The sequence below is a fragment of the Cavia porcellus genome, unplaced genomic scaffold (assembly GCF_034190915.1).
Source record: "Cavia porcellus strain 051 isolate PalLab524CR breed Dunkin Hartley unplaced genomic scaffold, mCavPor4.1 scaffold_14, whole genome shotgun sequence".
NCBI lineage: Eukaryota > Metazoa > Chordata > Mammalia > Rodentia > Caviidae > Cavia > Cavia porcellus.
Window position 1 is genome coordinate 31,311,495 of NW_026947497.1, and position 20,085 is coordinate 31,331,579.

Below are 20,085 nucleotides of genomic sequence, written 5' to 3' on the forward strand. Positions count from 1 at the left end.
AATGTAGACAAAGGTTTTCACTTACAAAAAGAAACAAACATAGTATTTTGAACCTCTTATTCAATGCATTAAGAGAAGCTAGTAATACAAATGAAACGAGTTTGTATGTGTTAAAATAGTTTTGAAGCAATGGGATATGTACTTTAAGAGAATTTTTAAAGCTTCCCTACTTCCTACTTAACTGTAGAGAAATCATATGATATTTAATCTTATACGTCTGACTCATTGTACTTAACATTATGTCCTCAAGGTGCATTCATTTGCACCAACTACAACTGTCTTGTTTATCTCTCTTTATCATAAAATAGTACTCCATTGTGTGTAAATATCATAGTTTTCTGATCCATTTTTCTGTTGATAGACATCTACACTGTTTGCAATATTTATGCATTATGAATTATGCTGGTGGGAATGCAAAATCACTATGGAAGTCAGTGTGTAGATTCTCAAAATCTAAACAAGTTTTCATTTGATCCAGCTATTTCCTCCCTAAGTAAACTCCCCAGAATTGAAATCAGCATGTTACATGACCATATGCATAGCCACGTGCATAATCATTCTTAAATTTAAGAGAAAGATCCTTCATGTCCATATTCTCTTTTGCATTCCATAAAGATGACTTCTATGAAATCTTTTATGAACTTTGGAATGTAGTTATATCTATACAATTTCTGATGGTAATTTAAAACTCTGAAGTATAGGTGAGTGAGCAAATGAAAATTACACTATACCAACTACCACTTTTAAAGAGACCTATTGCTTTTTTGTAATGCATTTTATGGAACTGATGTTGTATTGAAAGTTATAACAAATCATAAAACATTTACAACATAAAAGTGAGCAATATGGTCACATCAGTATTTTCATTAATTATGAAAATAGCAGTACTTAAAGGTAAAATACAAGATTCCAATTACTATTAAATAAAATGACTAAGCAATCATTAATAATACTACAACATCTCTTACCATATGTTTACCCTATCAATTTTTAGTATCAACATTAAATATCAGTGTGATATTTGTAGTATCTTTTTCCAGGTAAAAGTAACACACTTGAAGAAAAATTTTGCATTTTGTCTCATATATACATGGAAGTAGAATCATTTCAAAAGTCTGAAAAATTTTAAATGCCTTATCTTCTCAACTTTGACCAACTTTGCATTAATACCTTGATATCTGAAAAGAGACAGTTTTTCCTTTATATTCTACAATAGCATAATCTTATTCTTAATAAGCTAGATATTCACATTTAAAGACTTTCATCTGAAAAAGAATTGGGAATAAATGTATTAAAGGCAAACATATTAATCATCTTTTCACAAACTATGCTTTAAAATTTTTATTTATTTTTCTAATGTCAAATTTAAATTAAAAACACACATCTAGACTTATCTAATTAGAAATTCCACTTGCGGATTGAAACACTTTTAAGACTAGATTAAAATTCACAAACATTTTCAACTTGGAAGAAAGGCACGTCTAAAGTGACTCTAATTTTCTAAAACAGTTGTGACTGGTCTTTCAAGGACAGTTGCCTTTGCAGTTGAAAAATCAGCTAAGACCTGCAGACACTGAACTCAACCTTAGTAGACAATTAAAAAGGCAGCAATCATTTTAAGTTTGAATTTCAAACTTCAAAACTATGGGAATAGTTTAAATAATATATATTTATGTGATTTATAATTCATTTACTTCCTTGTGTGTGTGTTTAATGCTATATTTAAAACTCACATATCCATGGTACAAAGCCTAACCTCAGAATTTTTTCTTTTCATTTTTTATCTGTCTCACTTTGATCAAAAGCTTGTTGAGAATAATCTTTGGATAAGGCATGAAGGTCATCATCTCCCATTTTTCTACTTTAATTATCATACAAGAACTGAGCTAGAATTTCACAAGCTAAAACTGAGATTATGTTCTTTTTGCATACCTCATGCTCATTCCCAAAAAACTGCTTCTCCAGAGTTGTAATTTATAATTATCAGTTGGGTTACATGTATTGATCATGAATAATTGAACAAAATTTTCTATTCAGTTGTTTAAGTACATTATTGAAAATATTGATTAACATTTTATTCTTCTAACTGAAAATCCTTTCAAGAAATTCTCTAAGTTCCAGGAAAACTTTATTTGTGTGTTATTAATTATTTCACTTATTGAATAAAATATTGAATTCTCAGTATGTGTTTTTACTATATAGCATTCAGTAGATCCAAGGAAATAGACACAGGTCCTTATCTTACAGTGTTTAATTCCAAGAAGAATCAATAAATATTCAACAATGACAGTATTAGGTTCTATGTAGAAAGATTAGCTAAGGACAAGGAATAGACTTAGAGAGAATCTGGGGTTTCTAATTTATACACAGAAAGCATTTTTGACCTTTCATACATGAAATGAAAGAGAAAGATGTTGAAATATTAGATGGAAGAATGTTTCATGCTTCTCAAAAAGCAAGTGCTCTTTCCTACATGCAAGAGCTTTTCTGAAATGTTCTGAAAATTGTGAGGAGGCCAGTCTGACTGCCAAGAAGAGACGGGGAGCTTTGAGTGAGTCATGTAATGGTCAGTAGTCAGTTAACCTGCAATGTTGCTACATGGATTACAATAAGAGGTTTACAGATCCTTTGTTATTTTTGACAAGGCTGAGGATTGAACCCAGGCCTTTTGCTCTAAGATTTTTTAAAAAGATTTTCTGGGAATAAAAAACATAGTATATGCTTGTTTGTTTATTTGTTTATTTAAAAAGCACTATACAGTGTTCAAGGCATTATGTTGTACAGAAAAATACTTAAATATCAAAGGAAGAGACCAGTTAGTTATTTTCAAAGTACAAACATGAGATTTTGAGGGCTTGTGCTCAGGTGAAAAAGAAAATGAGAAAAAATATGTATATTAACAATGCTTTGAAGGTGCTTTTCATTATCATTCAATAATTTTTTTCACTAAATTCAGTGTTAATCATATAAGTGTGATTTGTGTTTTACTTTAAAAGTTTGGAAAATAAGAATAATTGTTGCTCAGTTTACATCTTACCAGCTTAGAAGTAAATTTCACTGTTTTTCTCAGTCTTCAGTTTTTCGTCTTTATTATTTTCTTTTCATAAGTTTAGACACTAATGGATATTTCATATGTTGTGTTATAATTATGCCAAACCACATTAAAACCTTCATGGACTTCAGTAATAGCTAAATGAATAAAGAGAAACAGCAAACACTTTTAACTTTGGTTCTTGAAAAATGTATGATTACATTTCAAAGGAAATTATATTGACAGACCTAACCAAAGTCTTGAAGAAAATATCTTTAAATTAAGAGCATCTGGTTGAGAGCATATGTAGCATTCAGTTATTTTGCTTGTTTTGCATTTTTAATATGATTCTTTATAATCTTGCTTGGTGACTAGAATAAAAATAAAATTAATCCTAACTACCTTCAAATAAATATTCATTTTTCAACTGCCATAGCAATTCTTCTTTCAATTGAATTAACTTTCTTAATACTTCAAGTAATATTTCTTCATTAACAAAATACTAAAATCAAACTCAACAGCATATTAAAAAGATGAGTCACCACTTACACATAGGATTTATCTTACTGAATAAAGGGTAATTTAAATTGTGCAAATTAATAAATGTGTATATCACATTACCAGAATCAGACACTAATCATAAAATCATCTCAACGACGATGAAATAAACATCTGATAAAACTCAACATCCTTTCGTGATAAAAACTGTCATAAGTTAGGTGCAGAAGCAATGTACATCAACTTGATGGGTGAAATAAACTAAAACCCTAAAATCATCAAATAATATTTGTGTCAGAATATGCAACAATAGATTCTACATTTTGTCTGCAAAAACAAGCTTTGAGTAGTTCAGTGGAATTATATATTTCTTTGTATATATCTAGAGAACAGAAAACTATATTTCATTGAATTCTTCTGTTCTGATTCTTGCTGTCTAACACACAAAAATTGCATGCAATATTCATGTTCATTTTCTTCCAACTCATTTACTGTGACAGAAGATTAAAAGTACTTATCTCCTTATGTAAATACTGCAATATACCCATCAATATGCTGTTAAATCATTATCAAATGCATGACTCTATTTTATCTGTCTACAAAAGAATTTGATGTTACTAATTCTAATACAAATGTGATAAAGACTAAATTATTAATCAGTAAAATTTACTGAAAGCTTTGAAAGTGATGGTTATATACTCTTATTTAGTCTGTACCCCCATCAGTTGTTGAGGATTGTTAATAAATTCATAAAAGTTATGAGAATATAGAGAAAAGTCATTAATAGACTTTTCATACGTGTTGATTTGTATCAACTTAGAGTATAACAAGTTATAATATGTAAGGTTTCCAACTTTTTGCAATTTTTTGGCATCTGTGTTATCTATGTCTGCATTCTACATCTACTAGATCAGCAAGATATATCAAAATAAACTTTTAAATAAATTTTAATAGAATTGCTCCTATTTATCTACGTTTTTCTTCAGTATTACCGTTAGTTACCTGTAACAACCAACAGACTTTCAGCAACTGTAGTGAGTATATAAACTATTAACTACTTCGTAATGTAGGATCTTCCATTCCAGAATGCAAACTTGCTGAGGTCTCAACCTGTTCTTTATCAAAGTCGGTCCCCTGGGCTCTTTTTTCCTTCATCAACACAACTTCCACACTGATTGAGAATTACCAGTAAGAAATCTGGGGGCTCATACTTTGCACCTCTGTTGTTTGCAGTTCTCATAGAACTCCATGTAGTAAGTAAAAGTGTTCAAAATATTTTGCATTCTGTATTCAATGTCCTTTACACATTGATTAAAAGCTATCCGTCCTCTACTTGTCACATGTTCTTCTCTTCACACATATGGAATACCTTACATGGACATGAATATGTCCAGGAACCAAAGCCTTTATTGAAAATGTTTTAAACCTACATGTTTTGCATTTCTTGGAAAAGTGTCACAAATAATCAAAACCTGTTTAAAATGATAATTTTGAATTTGCCTGAGGCTGCCAAAGATACATAGTCAAAATAATCTCTTATATTTTATCTCAAACATATATTCTTACAATTCATCCACTTGATTTTAAAGTAATTTTTAAGAATTTTCTTTCAAATTGAGAACTAATTATAATGAGAGGTTTATCTGAATCAAGTTTCAGTGCTCTTTATCACTGAAGCACCATTCACAATTTATTATTAATTAGATTAGAAACAAACTTATGCTATTCTTATTATTTGTTGATATACATTTATGAAACTTCTTAAATTGATGTACTGAAGATTTTTAAAAATTATAATTTTCATATTAATGTCTTAAATAATTTTAAATATGCAGTTGAAATGTTAGACACTTGTGATAAAATGTAACATTTCAAGAAATGAAAAATATATTGAAAAAAGGCATGAAGATGTACTCCTGAAACCCAAGCACTTGGAAGGCTGAGGCAGGAGGATCATTGCAAGTTCAAGACCACTGTTTGCTACAAAGAGATCAAGGTAAGCCTGAACTTGATAGTGAGACTTTGTTTCAAAAAAAAAAAAAAGAAGAAGAAAGAAGAAAAAAGAAATTGGTTTAAATTGGCCTACTGTATACACACTAAGTGAACTAATCAAAGATAATTTCACTATGTTAAATATTAATGATATGTAAAATTATTTTTCAAATCTTAATTACTTTATGCTTAACAGGCTTATGAATTATGTATTATGCATACATAAATATTCAACACCATTTAAAAATCTGATATTGGAATACAGGAACAAAGGAATTAAGATTTTGACTCTAGAAGAGGTCATAATCAAATTTTAATTTCAATGAGAAATAGAAAATGCTCTACCACGATAATTGGAATTTATTGAGTGCTTATTACATATACTAGCTTCCCTGTTAAGGGATATGCATGCATCAAGTTCTATTTTCTTTTCTTTTTTTTAAAATTTTATTTAAGGAGAAAAAAGAAAAAAAAACAGAAAAAGGGTACAAGTTATACAGAATTTCAGAAAAAATAAACAGTAGGAAATTACTAGTTAATTACATATTTTTGTCTTAGAAATATTTGTTCAAGTTACCAAATTAAAGCATATAGAGGGGACTTTCAGACAGTGAGTTTGAAAACAGTTTTGTTCAATGATCCAATAAAACCCAGTAATATATTATCTATCTTATACACTAAATATATATGCAGTTACATCCTTTAGAGCACTTTCTATTCCTTTCTTTTGTACAATGACAATTACACATTTTGGGTTTTATTACTCCCACAGTTCTCATTACTTGCTTTTTTTGAAGAAAGTAAAACCAAATGTGACATAACAGGACAGAGTCAGTCAAATCAAAAGGATGGACATAATACATAATGTAAAAACAAAATACAAGGTGATCAACAATGGTTACCATAATGCCTCTTGCTATCTTAAAAACAATTGCCTATATCATCAGTAATAATAAAATTGAACAAAAGGGTAAAGAACAAGAACAATAAAACCAAAACATTGCAGACATTAGAGGACTTCAAAGGAAGATAATAGTCACCCAGAATGGGTGTCATAATGAATCTTATTGTCTTCATAGTTGTTGCCTATACTTTCGAACTTTGTACTATCAGGCATAACAGAATAGAGGAAAATCAGTCAAAACAGGATGGTGAGAGCAATACAGTGTTTCAAATCAAGTTAATAGGAAATCAGTGTGGGTTACTATAATATGTCCTGATATTTTTTATTTATTTTTCCCTTAATTAAAAGGATAAAAATGAAAAAGTAGATAATAAAAAGGAGACTGAGATAAAAAAGAGGGCATAACAACAAAACAGCACAGGTCAAAACATAGCCATTTAAGCAAAATAGTGTTTCATCACAAGATAATCTCGACATAAAAGTAGTTATCATAGTGTCTCTTTCCTTAAAATCTTTGGGTATAACTTCGTAGCATCAAATTTATCAAGACAATGTAAAACCATTCAAAAGAATGACAGTATTACAGGATATTTAGAATCTACTAACAGAAAATGAACAATGGTTTCTGTATAAATTCCTTGTCTATAAAAGCTTTGTTTATCTTATCACATATAATAAAATCCAATAATATACAACAGGTTAAAACTGATGGAGAGAGAAGAATAAAAGCTTGATGGGACTTCAAAACAAGAGGATATTAAATCAGCACTACCTATTATGATGTCTTGTTTTCTCCAAAATGGCTGTTCCTACCATATAACCTTCTCTGCCTCATTTCTGTTGAGCTCTTTTTCTGTCATTAGTTGTCAGTTTGTCTTCTTCATTTCACTTTCTGCTCCATTCATTGTGGCCTCTCTGCCACTGTTTCTGGAATCTTGGTATTTTTCATTTTTAGTATATCCCACAGTAATCTCTGTAGAGTTGAACTGGTGGTTGCAAATTCCCCTAGTTCCTCTTTATCCAGGAAGCACTTTGTTTTTCCATCAATTTCTAGGGACAGTTGTGCAGGATATATCAATCTTGGATGGAGGTTATTATCTTTCAAAGCTTGAATTATTTCCCCCCACACTCTTCGTGATTTGGTGGTTTGTGCCGAGAAGTCTGCTGTAATTCTGATAGGTGTTCCCTTGTAAGTGATCTGTTTCTTGTCTCTGATGGCTTTTAATATTTCTGTTCTTATATTGGATTTCTGGAATTTTGATTATTATATGCCTGAGTGTAGCTCTGTTTGGGTTGTAGGTGGCTAGGGTCCTGTATGCCTCATACATCTGAGAATCTTTACCTTTGCTAAATTAGGGAAATTCTCCTGGATTATTTCTTGTGAATAGCTTTTGTAGTTCAATCGTTTGTGTCCCTACTTCTTCTTTTATGTCCTTAATTCTTAAGTTATAGATCCTCTTATCATCTTCTAACCTTTGTATTATTGCTGTTTGTTTTCTTGTTATTTTTAAGAAGTTTTTCGTTTCATGCTCCCACCTTACAAATCTGTCCTCCAGTTCTGATAATGTATCCTTAGTTTCTTTCAAGCTATTATGCCAGCTTTCAATAGAGTTTTTAGTTTCCTAGTAATCTCTTTGAACCTGTTTCACGTATTCTACGTTTTCTCTATTTTCTCCATCAAACAATTCTCCCCTTTTTTTTTTCTGTTCTTCCATTCCACCATCTGTTTTTTCTTGGGTGGTGCTTAGCATTTCTCTAACTATTCTACTTATTTCTTGCTTTATTTCATTAAATACCTCATGTTTGAACTCATCTATGAGGCTCCGGAGATACCGCTTTATGTCTATTGGTGCCATGTCTGATATTGTATGTTTTCTGTCTTCATTCTCTTTTGCATTCACCTTTCCTGGATCAGTGTTCTGAGGATTGGGGACTGAGGACCCTTTCTTGTTGCTCCCTCTTCCCATACTTTTTGTTCCTTCCATACAAGTAGGAGGCCAAGTTTTTTTGTTTGTTTGTTTTTTTGTTTGTTTGTTTGTTTTGTTTTTTTTCTCTTTGTCTGTTACAGTTTGTTTGAATCTGCCAGATAGGTGTTCCCACCCACTGCAGTGTACTAGGAAGACACAGACCTGGGCAGCCTCTGCTGGGCTTGTACCTTCAGATCAACCTAGTGATGGCTTCACTGCTAGGGTGTACCGCCAGGCGCAGGGACCTGATTTAGGCTAGACTACTGGATCTTAGCCTACAGTGTCACCAGGCCAAGCACTCCCCACTAATCCGGCTTGAGAGGGGAATATGCAACTAAAGTCACTGCAGGGCCCTGTTCCGGCTAGTCTGCCCATTCTCAGAATGTCCTCTGTTGGAATCTCCTATTCTATGAAAGGGTCCCCATTTCTCTCACTCACCGCAGGTTGACGCAGGGCTCCCTGCCAGTCCTGCTCTCAAAGCAGTTTGGTTTGCTGATTCTCGCTCTCAGAGCTTTCACGGGTCTCTCTCCCTGCCATGCCGATTGGGATGCAGCAGCAGCAGCAGGCAATTCAAATCGCAGCTTCCAATGGCGCGGGATCCAGCTTCCATGCTGAGATTTATCTGTTCCTGTTATAGCATCAGGATTGCATTTCCTGTTGGTTTCTCTCAGCTTAGTTTGTTCCTGGGTCGGCAGGGTACATCTCCCCTCACTTAAGACTCCTCACGGGCACCACTCCTGGATACTAAGCTGGTAATCTCAGATAGCCTCTGTGGCTGCTGTTATTTGTCTGCCATGTTCTCCCAGAAGTCCTGCATCAAGTTCTAAAATCACCTGGTTATCTTTCACCTTGTAGATGGAAAATGAGCCTTGAAGTTATAAAACTTTTTGAAAACCATCTATTTTCATCCAGGATTCATCTGGTTTCACGTGGAACCCATAGTCAGTATGGAAACCCAGGCTAGCAGATAGGAAGCAAAATCATGCTAGCGATTAAAGTAAAACTCTCCTGTGTTAAAACAGACCACGTCTTGAAGAACAATGGGAAGTGAGACACAAGACAAAATGTGGCTCTTGTCTTTAGAAAGAAAGATATAGAATGGAATAAGTGACCAATATTGTAAAACAAGAGATATGATAATAGAAAAGTTATTTGGAATACTCTGGGACAGTACTTCTTAACAGCAAGATATGGCTAATTTTACTGAAGATAAATTGACAGTGCAGATATATGGGCTTGATTGAAGATTCAAAAATTAAATTGTGGGCCAGTATCACACAGGCTTTGTTCGAACTGAATGGCTAAACAAGAAGTTTAGGTGAGTGAGGTGTGGTATGTCTGGCCATTATTTTTTCCCTTCATCCAAAAAAACTGCCTAGCCTTGAGACAGTTCTTTGCCCAAACCGCTTTTCTTCTATTATACTGATATTGTAAAGAAAAGCCTGATGGTTCTTGGTGATATCCTTACAAGTCTCCATAATGCCAGGTCCTCTCAGTTACCATAGCCCCTCCTGACCTCTCAGTTTTCAGACCCAGTCTCATCTCTGAGTAATCATTTCATCCTATGCATTGCCACAGTCCCAGACTGCAGCACAAAATGCAGGAAAAAACATCTGTCACCCTCAAGTACAAAGCTGTTCATACAAAACCTGTTTTAAGAGCAAAAACATTCCCCTAAAACCCTCAAAAATGCTTTCCAACCAGGATGACTTTGTCCTCTAAAAGATGTTTGGCAAGGTCTGAGTAGTTAAGTGAATATGCACTTAGAGGTTGTCATGGTTTATGTCTCTGGCCCCCAGGCCTCATGCATTTGCATTGTGCATTTGTGATTGGTTCATTGTCTAGTGCTTGGATTGATGGTGTCAGTGCTACACTGGCCTAGGGGTGGAGCCAGAATGTAATGTAATGGCAGGAAGAAGGTGTGTCTCGCTCTCCTGGGGTTTCTGCCTTGTCCTTTGCAGCCGCTATGAACTGTGGCCCAACCATGCCACCCTGCCTTGGAGCCAACTAAGTATGGACTTAGACCTCCAAAAACTGTAAGAAATAAACCTTTCCTTTCCCACTTTGCACATCAGGTATTTTGTCTCAGCACGAGTAAAAAGTAACAAAGACAGGGTTATTGGGTATTGTTCACATCAAGAAATTAAAGACCAGAAATACTACTAAACATTCTACAATAAGCATGACATTCATTTGCAAGAAAGAATCAAGTGACCCCTAAGGGTCACACTACTAAAGTTCAGAAACTTTGTCCCAAAGTAAGAAACTCAAGAGTGGAGGAAATAGGAGAATATATAACAGGAAATTGTTCACAAGACCAAAGAAAATATTGAGCCTTTCTTTGCATTTTGGAGTAGTAGATTTCAACATGAAAACCAGACTGAAATGAAATATCAGGTAGACTTCTCTTGTATGGAAGTTCATTAATGAAATGGATTTTAAAAATACAATTTTCTGATATGAACTGAAGATCATAACTGAGTCTTATTCTAAGATTTGGATTTTCATAGTTGCCATAGCACTTACACACATGTGAGAGACAAAGTGTTTGCATCAGATATAATACCACGTCATGAAATCGGGTATTTTTACTTGGGCTGAGAAATCAAACTGCTGCACTTTGAAATCTGGCAAAACCGCATGATTTAAAAAATATAGTCATTATTTGAGAAGCATCAACAGCTTGAAAATAATTTAATGACAAAATCAATGCTTAAAATTTATTAATGTACAAATTAATGTGAGAAGAATGTGTTAATTAGAATAAAAAATATAGCAAAGTACGTTAATGCTATTTTCAATTCTTAGGAAAAAATGAGTTGACTAGAAGGGTACATGAAAGATAAAGAGTACAATTATTCATCAAAAATAATATAAGGATTCACTTACAGTATAAGATGGGGGCAATATATGAGTGAAATATTAAATGACACTGTTGAATTAATCAAAATATGTATTTATACAAGTGAGAAGAAAATAATGGATGTCACAAATAATTTTAAATAAGTTAGTAATTCTTGATCATTCCATTTATTTATATCCCTTCAGTTAACTGGTATTTCATCATAAAATATTATTAGTTGATTCCCTACTTGCATCAATCTTTACTTATTGTCTCTTTAGAACCTGCAAGATAATCTCAAATTTTCATCTTTTTGCATCAGCTTTAATAATGAACACTATAATAGAAGTAAAAGCTTTATTTCTCAGCCATGTTGGAGTATTCCAATGAATCTATAATCTTTACCCCATTTGATTATATTCTTTTTCATTCTCTTCTATCTATGTATATGTGAAACATTAAATACACGCAACTAAATTAAAGATGATTCATAAGCCAAAAAGGAAAACATTTATTTAAAGTGCTATATTTTAAAATCTGTTTTCAGATAGTAAAAAGATAATATACAACATACTTTTACAACGCAAAATATGAGAGCTAAATGACTAATTATTTTAATGTTGTATTCCTTTCAAAGTTTGTATATAAATTGTAGGTTTGATTAAAAAAATCTGCTACAACATCTAGAAAAATTAAATATTCTAATTTAAAAATTTTAATGCTGGGGGACAGATATTAGCTCTGTGGCATAAGTGCCTGCCTGGCAAACACGAGATCGAGAGTTTGATTCCCGATACAAAAAAAAAAAAAAAAAAAAAAATGCTGAATTGGTAGATCAGGGATGATGTTTGATTCCAAGATAATCAGGTGAATCTCATTTCCCAGGGACATAAAGAATCATGCAGCATAGCATAATGAATAACTCCTATGGTTGCTCAACTCAGGACTCTTTATTACCAAATGACTTGTGATTTTTTCCTTTCCTTCTTTCATATATATATATATATATATATATATATATATATATGTATTTTTTTTCCTAGATCAATGATCTTCAGATTTTAGCACCTACACATACAATGTTGTGTGACAGACTGCAGCATTTCACAAGATCCCTTGAGAAAAAATACACATTTCTGAAAGAAAATAGAATGCAAGTTATGTGGGTCACAACAATTTATTTCAAGACCCAGTAATAGAGTAAGCTTGGCTATGTTTGCTTCATGTAGATATGAGCAATGTCTCTGAAGAAATAAATCCCACAGTAGTTTTCAATACAGTAGAAAGTACACGCGATTTGACTTCAAAGCTGTTTTCCAAATCTCTGCATGGGACTTTTGCATAGATGAACCAATACATAATGATGACAATTTTTCATCCTAGTAACCTTCCTTCCTAAACTTGACATAAAGTAGTCCAAATCCATATCATTCCTTTCACACTGAACAATATTAGAATTAGCCAACCTTGTGCAAATTTTTCTACCCAACGTATTTGAAAGAATATTTGAATTTAATCTGATATCTTTTGTAACACATATTCCAATTGAAACAAGCATGTTCTTACTTTCTAAATGTGAGATCTTATAATATAATAATAAAATTTTAAGAAATAAGAATTACACAGTTGAGTTTTGTCGGGTAAAATAATTTAATATTAAATATCTTAATATAAATAATATCATATGTAAAGTGTTTCATTTATTATAATATGTGTCATAAGTGAGAGTAAAAATGATTGTAGACAGGAAAGTCCTCAGATCTTGAATGATTGTATTTTTATTAAATTTGTAAGATTTTATTGGTAAAGATAGATATGCTCTTAAATATTTTAAATAAAGTAATAGTTTAGGAGATTGATTCTTCTTCCTGATTTTTAGAAGAAGGAATAAATAATGTGAAGGCTAGTTAGGGTGCTTGCTAAATAGTAATTTACCAAGACTTAAGGATTTGTACCACATTATTTAATTGGTTATGTTGACAGTGTTCACTTGTATCCACGAAATGGAATGATTAAGGAAATGTTGAGGCTCAAGTCAAGCCATGAAAACTGATTTTGATCACTTCTGGAAAAAATGAGGAAATGCTAAGCAGCCGCAGATCAACCTCTCTAGAATTAGGAACCCAGAAGCTGGAAAATAACAACTGCAGAAAAGCGAGGAAACAGATTGCAGTGAAAGTGAGGAGACGAATGAAAGCACAGAAGGATGAAGCAAAATGTACCCCCACCACTCCTAGCTCATCCTGGACTGTGGGACAGAGGAGAGAGCTGCACCATTGGAGAGGAACAGAGTGGGTGGAACTCTGCTGGTGAGTGACTCCAGTGGAGGGATGACAATGTTCCCTGGAGAGAGTGGCCATCTGAACCTGGGACTGGCAGCAGGCATGGGTTTTCCGTGTTACACAGCTCCCAGTGTACCACAGCAATTGGATGACTTACAACTGCAGGGATATCCAGGGTATGGAGACATGGGCGGGCCGAAAGGGGTCATGCAACACGACATTAAGTGAAGACTTAACTGGGGCAGCAGCTGCTACCAGGATCAGCTTGAAATTCTCTGGACCTAAAAGTGAAGGCATTTGCCCAGTCCCAGAAGTCCCACAGGCTTGCGTGGTTTACCCGGAACGCCCGCCCTATTTCTACTGCAGACATGAAGGGTTCCCCAGCTCTGACTTGCTTATTACCCTTAAACTGTAGACATCAGAAAATAACCACAAACTTCAAGTCACAGAAAAGTTTCTCTTGGTTTTTTAATCTGTTTTTCTGTGTTTTTTAAAGTTTTTACTCTTGTTCACTGATTTTGTATTGTTTTGTTCTTTTGTTACTTTTTCTTTTCTTTGTTTTTTTTTTTTTGTTGTTGTTGTTTGTTTGTTTGTTTGTTTGTTTTTTACTGGTACCAGGGATCGAACTGATGACCTCATGCTTGCAAGGCAGGCACTTATTCGGCTGAGCTAAATCCCCAGCCCCAGTTTTTGTTGTTGTTGTTGTTGTTGTTGTTTTTGCTTTTTCTTTTATTTTTCTTGATTGTTTTAATTTTTGTATTAGTATGGGCATTCTTTTTAGTATTATTGATTTGCTTTGTGTTTCTTTGTTTGTTTGTGTTATCCCTCTTTCTTTCCTGAGTTTTTCACCAGTTTCCTGAAACCTGAATAATCATCCTTTGTCTATCTACTTAACTTTTCTTCTCTTCATCTATTTCTGTTATTGTTTCCTCCTGCCTTTTAAAATTTCCTCGTCAAAGGGTAAAGTTACGTCAAGTGTATTCATTATTATAATTTCCTGTCGGTTTCAGATTTCACTATTTAACTATTAATCTTGATCCATTGGTTAAAGATGGCAAATTAACACCTACCACAATTTGTTAGTTTCTAGAGTGGGCCTGATGCTATCGCTGTTACTGATTTTGCTACTTTGGCCAAGGTGTTTTAGAGGTTGTGATCAGTTATTCTTCCTTTTATGCCAGTATCTAGATTATTTAGGCTCATAAAATATACTACAATACAGTACCAAAGAACTGGGTGCTATGCCAAATAGGCAGCAACTTCTCATTCCTGACAAATTGAAGAGGTAGGATCTTGAGACAGACTGAAAATCTAAAGGACATCTTCACCTAGACGAGAGCTCTGAAAAGCAGTCATTTCCTAAGTAGGTTTCAATACTCACAATGAAGATATCTGCCATAAGCAATTTTCAGGAATCAACACAAAACAAATTTAAACAAATAGTAAATGAGAAGGAGCAGAAGGAAGATGCTCTCCAGATCCAGCTTGCCAGGGAAACTCCAGGGTGCAGTGAGGGGAAAGAAATCAGCATCAACCTCCTGATTTTTCAGAAATGATATCAATAGCTATTTTGAAGAAAACAAGACATTATGGCAGCCATTGCTGATTTAATATCATCTTGTTTGAAGTCCTACCACGATTTTGTTCTTCTGTTTCCATTGGTTCCATCATGTTGGGTCTTATTGGATTTTATTATGTGTGATAGTATAAACAAATTTTCTGTGGAAAATGAGATAATATTGTAGCCATTGTTCATTTTCTGTTAGCTGGTTCTGATGCCCTGTCATACTTTCATTCTAGTGAATAGTTTTATATTTTTTTTGTTATGTTTGATACTAATGTATGTAAAGGTTTGCTCAACTATTTCAAAGAAAGAGACATTATGGTAGCTACTGTTAGTATCTGGTTGTCTTGTGGTGAAGAGCTGTGTTGCTTACATTATTCTGTTGTGATGTGTTTTGTTCTATATTATTTTGTCTTAATGTATTTAAAATTTAATTAAAAATTTTAAAAGAAAGAAATAATGGCAGCAGAAGTAACAAAATATATGAATGAATCCCTAGAAAACATCCAATCATAAATAATTTCTCAGGTAACTAAACGCAAAATGAATGTAATGAAGGATGACTTCTGAGTCCAGAGTAGATGCTAGGTACACATATAAAATAAGAGGATCTTAGGAAAGTGTGGAAACTATGAATGTCAAATATGAAATAAATAAATGAATTCCATAAAACAGATTCAAATGGATACCTAGGAGTTTAAAATGTCTAGGGAAAGTATATGAAGCAGAATCAAAATGTGAAGACAGTATATAAGATCTATGAAATAGGTTTTTGGTAAGTGATAACCAAATGAAAGTCATTGTAAAAACACCAGGGGATCATAAAAGATCAATCCAAATGCTACTAAATGACACAAATAAGAATAACATGAATTTTATCAGAATCAATTGAAAATCAAAAGATAGTCCAAAGCACAATAAAAGCATGTTAACAGAAGTAATGCCAGAAAACTTCCTAACCCCAGAAAAAGAAAATGAAATACAGATAATTTAGGCAAACAGAACTCCAAGTAACCATGAACAGAAAAAAATCTACACCATGCTTGCTATGGGAACAAACCAAGAAAAGACATAGCAATCATATATATGCAGCAGATATCAGCTCATGTTTATATAAAATAAATATTAAGACATGGAAAAGCAAATAAATATAATATAATTGTGTTGGGAGATTTCAATATCCCACTGTCACAAAATGACAGGTCAACTACACAAAAAATCTAGAAATACCAGAGCAGAACAAAATCTTTCAATGAATGGACTTAATAGATATCTACAAGGTGTTTTTCTTCATAACAACAGAATACATATTTTGTTTCTGTGCTACACATGGAATTTTCTCCAAAATAGACAACAAGGTAACTCACAGAGCATGCTTACATAGATGGAAAGGAATTCAAATTATCCCATCCATATCATCAGATCGTAGTGTCCTGAAATCATTAGCAAAGGAAATGCACAATACAAGAAAATCAAATAACATCCTCCTGAGCCACCAATGTGTGACAGATGAAACTAAAGAAGAAATTAGACATTTTCTACAATTGAATGATGGTGCCAGTACAACAAAACAGGGGTTATGGGATGTAATGAAAGCAGCCCTGTAAGGAATATTTACACCAGTGAATTCCCATATCAGAAAACAATGTGAGCCTAAATAACTGAATATTGAACTCAAGTTACTAGAAAACAATAAAAAGTAAGTGCAATGGATTTATAATGAGGAAAATATAAAACTCAGAACAAAATTTAAAGCAGTAGAGTTTAGAAAACAATGCAAAGAATCAACAAAATAAAGAGTTGGTTCTTTGAAAGATTAAATAAAGGTCATAAACCCTTAGACAGTCTTCTCAAAAAAAATGAAAGAGAGGATCAAATCCATGCAGTTGGAATCAATGACATGAAAACATAACAGACAAAACAGAAATGCAGGCGATCAATACCTACTTCAAGATCTGTACTTTAAATAAAATGTAAAAGGGAAGAAGGAGATATAAAAATTTGAAATAACCAAATACCATATTCTTTATAAAGAGTGTGATTATTTTGTATATCTAAGTTTTACCAATAAAATTAAATTTTTAAAAAGAGAAAATTGGTCTTATCTTTAAAAATATTGGTATTTTTAAGTTGTAGATTAGGGTTATCCACTAGTAGAGTTGGGTAATCCACTCTAATGAGTCTAAATTTCTCTTTGCTTAAATACAACAAAGTTCTTTGTTGTAAAAGAACAAAGTTCTTTGTTGTTCAAAAATCTTACATTCGATTGTTTTTTACAATTCAACAAAAAAATTCACAAAATATAATAAATAATTAAAAATCTCAATATTTAAATATATTCTCCTGTTTTCTCTTTTGCAGTTAACACTGCATGTTGCAGCTGTATTTTATGCAATTTTTATCAAAACTTGACAGGAATACAGGGGAGTACATGGTTTAAATGAGCGTGATTTCCACCCAGTCTTCATGCTTCTGACCCTTGCCTTCCTCAGTGTGTTTTTAACCAAGCTCCTGGAATGGTACTTTGTAAATGATCAGAACATGCTGCCTTCTGATGGAAGTGACCAAATTACTTCCTCTGTCACTTAGAATTAAAGCTACCCTTTATCATGGCATGCTAGACATTGGACAGTACAGGTTTCTGGTACTTCTTCGTCCTTTCAGATTTCTATTAATCACACTCGTTTCCAGACTCTACATCTAGCACATCAGTTATGATTCAGATTTAAAACTTTGGTCTTGACTCTCACCATTTTTGAACCTCTGGGGACTTTACGACAAATCTTGACTATTCATTTTCCTAATGACTCTCAAGTTTTTCCTGAATAATACTCTACTAGGGAGCTCTCCCTGTGATGCCCAATAATACTGAATTTGGAAAAGGAAATTGTTCTTTCCATATGCATAATGTTTTCTCATTCTTTTCCTACTTTCTTTTCTCTCTATTTAGTGATACTACCTGCAGAGTTTATTTATTTTGCCCTTTCATTTGAAAGTCTAATGCAGTGAGAAGAGAATGTGTCCACTTTGGGACTACAGTCTTTTAACCCTGGACTAGAAAAACACTTAAAACTTAAGAGCCATTTATAGTGACTGAAGAGTGGAGCAAAAGGTAAGAGACTTGCTGATAGAAATTCTAGGCTTCCCCCTATTGATGTATTTTGTTTTTGTTGTTTTAATTTTTCTTTTGTATTTTCTGTGAAGTGGTAGATAAATGCTACTTCAGATGGTGACGGTCACAGGAGACTGAGTAAGGAATATACTTTCCTTTACTTCTAATATTAGATGTGATATTGCACATAAAAAGGCAAAGATACTGTAAAAATTAAACTTACTTCTGATAAAGCAAGAATCAATCAAGAAAAAAAATCATAACTAAAATAGTTTTGTGTTTGTAGACAGACTTTAAGAAATGAAAGAATCAGGACACACGTAGTAGTTTCAGAATTTTCAAAATTCAAATAGACAGCTATATGTAGAACATATCACAGGAAAATAATTCACATAGAAAATACAATACTTAATGTAGTCACTCTCGAGGATATGAAGATTTAAAGATTATAAACTGAGAAATAGGATATAACATGAGGAAAATATTCCATGGAGAGAGGGATATTTGGCCAGAACAAATCAATTACAGCAGGCATTAAGGATAGCTCTAAATGGAATGAGATCCAAGCGAGACTGGGAAAAAACTCAAGGCACCTGAATCATAACTAGATATTTGATGAACTTCGTTGTGTGGCCTACAAAATGTCTTAGGAAATTGTGTTTGTAATTAGTAACTTTTTTCAAAGACTCCCCACTTGATTCCAGGACAGAGATAGGATATATTTCCCAGTCAGAGTTATGCATTAGGTCAAATTCCAAAAGGGGGCATTTCTCATGAGAAGAATAGGTAGACGTGACTAGGGTTACTAACCAGTTTACAGTTCATTAATCCATAAGAATATTGTTTGGGTGTGCATAATCATATCCCATGAACCTTATAGAAGATATTTGGAAAGTCTTGGTTTTCTCAGGCTGGTAGCAGAGAAAGACAAGAAACTCCAGGTTGAGATAAACTCCAACTGCTGGTCTTGCTTAAGTGGGGGGACATTGACAAAAAAAAAAAAAAAAAAAAAAAGGCAGGTGGCCTGTAACATCAAAGTAAAACATGCACCTGAAAGTCAACAAGGATCGAGTCTGGCTTCCTAGGACCAAGAAGAAGATAATTCTTTCAACAACTTAAATGTATTTTTAACCATGTTCTTCACCAAAACTTCCAGATGAATTCAGACTTCTTGACATCTTCATTTCAGCTTTATCTGAACTTAACCAGACAGATTCGAAAAGCTAAATGTTCAGTTACTTTAGAGTCAATTTTTAAATTTTTGATTGACACATAATATTTATACATATTTATGAAGAACATTATGGCATTTTGACTCATGTACACTTTAGATAGTTATCTACTCAGAATATTTAGCATATCTAACCTCTTTAACATCATCATTTTGCAGTAAATACTTGCAAATTCCTTTCTTCAAACTATGTTGAGATGCTGGATGGCTTTTTGACAAGTGAGCACTAGGCTTTATTTTGGCCTGCTGTGCAATAGAACTCATGAACATTTTCTTCCCATGACACAGTGATACTGTACCTGTGGATAGTCTTCCTTCTTGGGCTCCACATCACCTGGCAGACACTGGGCTACCCTTAACTTTTTAGGGAAAAAAGTTTCTGGTTGTTTATTACACAGAATTTGAAAACTAATGCCATACTCTTCATTTAATAATGCTAAATACAAATACTTGAGCTTTGTTCTCTTCTTTCAAACATACTAACTGGGTATTCTCACTTTTTTTCTAAATTGATGTGTAAATATATTCTTTGCAATATTCTACTACATATCATTTTAGTAAGTCAGTATTGTACACTTATCAACAAATATTTAAATGTATAAAGTTCTGTTTCCAGAGTGTGATCACAAACTTTTAACAACCACCTTTGGTAAAATTAAAAA